Genomic DNA, 4892 nt, shown 5'->3' on the forward strand with positions numbered 1-4892 from the left:
TGTGTAAACATACATACATACATATATATATATATATATATATATTATATATATATATATATATATATATATATACATATGTATGTATATATATATATATATATATATATATATATATATATACATATGTATGTATAAATATATGTATATGGATATATGGATATGTATATATATAAATATGTATATATATGTATGTATGTGTGTGTGTGTGTGTGTGTGTGTGTGTGTGTGTGTAAACATACATATATATATATATATATATATATATATATATATAATATATATATATATATTATATATATATAATATATATATGTATATATATATATATATATATATATATATATATATATATACATATATATGTGTATATATATACACATATATATGTATATATATATATATATATATATATATATATATATATATATATATGTATGTATGTATGTATGTATGTATGTGTGTGTGTATACACACTGAGCTAAGTGAGGCAGCGTCGGTATGTGTAATTTCCTGAGCTATTGTAACTGACATCTAATTTTCCTTTGTACTCTTATCACGTCTACAAGGAACACTGGATATTTTTTTCAGAATAAATGAATGTCTATGATATCCCATCTTTATAAACCTTTTTTTGTTCCTCGAGGCAAAATATAGATAATTATTTGCGTAGTGAAGTGGGATTCACACACGACCGGCGAGTATAAGTGACTTGGCATTTCCGGACCGAAAACAAAAGACGATCACGATATGTGCGGGAACTTAGCCAAAAGGGATTCGATAGTAAGCACATACACGAATAGAGAAATATATATATATATATATATATATATATATATATATATATATATATATATATATATATATATACAGATATATACACAGCAGAAAAAGTAAGATAGATAGATAGAAAGAGAGGTAACAGACAGGTAACTAAACGAACCGAGAATATATTAATAAGAAACCCGTCTTGTGTTAACTAGAAACCTCAATTCCCTGTATTTATATCCACTGCCTATGACTATTATGGTCTCAGATGATTTGAAAGTCTTAAGAATAAAAAAAATTAAATATTCTTTACGTATCCTCGTGTATATTATGATATCGAGTAATATATGAATTTCTTTCAATGAAGAAATACCATCTCTCAAACATTATTAATATTATTTTTTTTTTTGCCTTACCCTTTTATAAATACACATTTTTAGAGCAACTTTTTTATCTTAATGTTTTTTTTTCGCTCCAGAAGTAGGACAACAGAACTTATGGCTCCAGTTATCAGTATTTTTTCCTCCGTCGAATTTCAAGTGTTTTGACTTTTAAGTATATTTGCCTAGTGACTTGTTCTTTGAGATTTTCTTTCCTGTTGTCTTCTATTTTGCTTATTCTGCATGCTTACGTGTGTGTTTATGTTTGCGTGCGTGTGTGTGTGCTTATATTTGCGTGTGTGTGTGTATGTGTTTATGTTTACGTGCGTGTGTGTGCGTGCGTGTGTGTGTGTGTGTATGTTTATGTTTTCGTGCGTGTGCTGTGTGTATGTTCATATTTGCATGGGTGTGTGTGTGTTTATGTTTGCGTGCGTGAGTGTGTATTTATGTTTGCGTGCGTGTGTTTGTGTTTATGTTTGCGTGCGTGTGCGTGATTGAGTGTGAGTGTGTGTGTGCTTTTTTTGTGTTTGTAACAGTGAGTTTATGTATGCCGATGTATGTCTTTGTGTGTATATATATGTATTTATATGTGTTTATCTGAGTATGTATTTCTGCTCGTGTGTGCAATTGCACTTGTCTGCACACGTGTATGTATGTATTTTCAAAGAAAACGAAGAAAAAAAAAACACAAAATCTAAATATATAGATAGGCTTATGAAAAAATACTAGGCAATTGAATATTCGAATAATATCCAACTTATTCATTATCGAATTGAAAACTCTAATAAAAAACACTTAAAGAAGCCCGAAATACAAAACCGGGGCTGGTCCTTTACCAAAAACTCCGAACAGGTGAGTATCCGCCTTGAAGCCACTGGGAAAATCCTCCTCAAATTCTATATTCTGAAATACTTTGTTCATACATGACTCATATCTCCTTCCTGTGGGTTCAGGTTGTTTATATAGCTATCTGATTAATGAGTATAAATATTTTTTTAAAAAGTGGTGAAGCGAAGCAAACGTTTTACAAGAAACGAATTACAAAATTTATTCCGTCACCCTTTGAAGGAGGGTTAATGTAAAGCCAAGCATTGCCTGATGCAAGACACGAGGGAATTATCATAATCATACATAATTTGCTGCATAAGATCGTATATATTTTATTTGCTATTGTATGCTTATATCTATATTTGATATAAGTATTTTCGGCTATATTCATTATATTTTAGTTTGGCTTGAGATCATGATGAGAGACTACGAGCCTAAAGTGTCTTATTTTTACCGAACGCAGATTGTATTCTCTCTCTCTCTCTCTCTCTCTCTCTCTCTCTCTTTTCTCTTATTTTCCTGTTTTCCTCTGTGTCCACCTAATCGTATTCTACGTACTCTTTCCCTGATTATTCTTTCTGTATTTCTACGCACACTTTATTATCTTTCTGTTATTCCTACATATATCTTTGTCTTCTTTCTTCTGCTTATTCCTTCCTCTTTATTCCCTCTTTTTTATCGTTTTTTCTTGTATGTGTTCCAATCTTTTCTCTTCATTTTCTTTATATTTCAACGTATTTTTTTCTTTTCCTTATCGTCATTCTCCTGTTTCTTCCCTTGCCTTCTCGTTCTTTCTTCATTAGTATTCACGTTTTTATTTACTCTTTTTTCCCAACTATATAATTATCTAAATCTTCATTCTCCTGTGTGTCAATTTTTTTTATGTTATCTCTCTTTTGTATGCACACTTTTATCGACTTTTTTGTGTTTATTTCTTGTCTCTCTTTCTCTACACATGCCTACTCGCACTTCCCAGCAGGAGACTGGCCAAAAATAAATAATTTTCTTTGATAATTTATTGGACCAGTTAACAAAAAGATAAATAAATAAATAAACGTAAATGCATATATACAGATATAAAGATTAAAAAATGCGAAGAATGATCTATGAATTCTTTTGCATTATCGGCTTCTTCTTGGTCTTCTAATCTTTCATCTATTATCTCTCTTCCACCTCTTTGCAGTGGTGGCTCTGACCTGTCAACTTTGGGAAGCGTGCCAGTCGTGTGCAACATGTTTCTTTCTCATGCTGACCTTCCCTTCTCCTTGTTGCACAAATAGATACACACTCACACACACACAGACACGTACACACATACACACAAACACACACACGTACACACATACATACAAACACACACACACGTACACACAAACACAAACACACACACACAAATACACACGTACACACACACACACACATGTACACACAAACACAAACACACACACACACATGTACACACACACACACACACAAACATACACACACGTACACACACACACAGACACACACACACACGTACACGCAAGCACACACACATACATATATAAATATATATATATATATATATATATATATATATATATATATATATATATATATATATATATACATATATATATGCATTTGTATATACGCACAAGTTGTGATCGTATCATTACCCAAATATCAACCCTGATATCAGAAATCCCATTACAATCATCAATAACAATTAAGTTTCCTGAAAGCAAGCACTCCTTTTCTGTCCTTCGTCATCCTTCGCCTGCGAACTGATCAGCAAGTCAGTCACGCTGCTGATCTTGGCCCGAGACCGCTGACGACGCTCCGGTGCCACTGTCATCATGCTGCCTTGCTCTGGAAGAGGCGTACGGCTGGAAAAGTGGATATATATATATGTATATATATATATATATATATATATATATATATATATATATATATATATATATATATATACATATATATATATGTGTATGTATATATATACATATATATGTATGTATATATATACGTATATATATATATATATACATATATATATATATATATATATATATATATATATATATATATATATATATATATATATATATATATATACATACATGTACATACACATACATATATGTATATGGATATATACATACACATGTATATGTATAGATGTGTGTATATATACATATATATACATACATACACACACACACACACACACACACACACACACACACACATATATATATATATATATATATATATATATATATATATATATATATATATATACATTATTACATGGCTGACCCTGAACGCCCACTCGACCATCGACCAGTGCATGACAGCCCTGCATGATCTCCATAGATGACTTCACAATGTTATCCTCGAGACAGCGACGGACTGACAGGACTCGAAACTTGTTCGACGACACTAAAGATTTGGGTTTCGGTCTATTCGACTCTTTAAGGGGTTGTAGGGGGTGGCTACGGTTGAAGGAGGGAGAACGACCTTGGACAAGGTAGTGGAAGGAGGTGACGATGGCTGGTCGGTGGTCGGCGGAGCCGGGTTGTGGTTACGATATTTTATATCTATTATTGTAAGTTGCTCTGATTTATTGTCCTATATGTATGTATATATATTATTCTATGTTATCATTATTATCATTGAAGTGTCTGAATGAATGTGCTCAAGAATTATGCTTTTTTTGTGAATTTTGTTCTACCGGTGATTGTTGTAAATATGATTTATATAAATCAATTGAAAAGCGTTTTTAAAACTCCTACCTTAATTACTAATTTATATTGCATGCTATATTACTGATAAACAAATGATATTGTGTTGAGAAAACTTAAAGAAGAAATGATAAGGAATAAGAATGGTAACAAGCAGTGAGATATAACGACGGTGATTGCAATAAAG

Source organism: Penaeus japonicus, unplaced genomic scaffold, assembly GCF_977035675.1.
Source record: "Penaeus japonicus unplaced genomic scaffold, GWHDUDI00000001_assembly GWHDUDI00000026, whole genome shotgun sequence".
Taxonomy (NCBI): domain Eukaryota; kingdom Metazoa; phylum Arthropoda; class Malacostraca; order Decapoda; family Penaeidae; genus Penaeus; species Penaeus japonicus.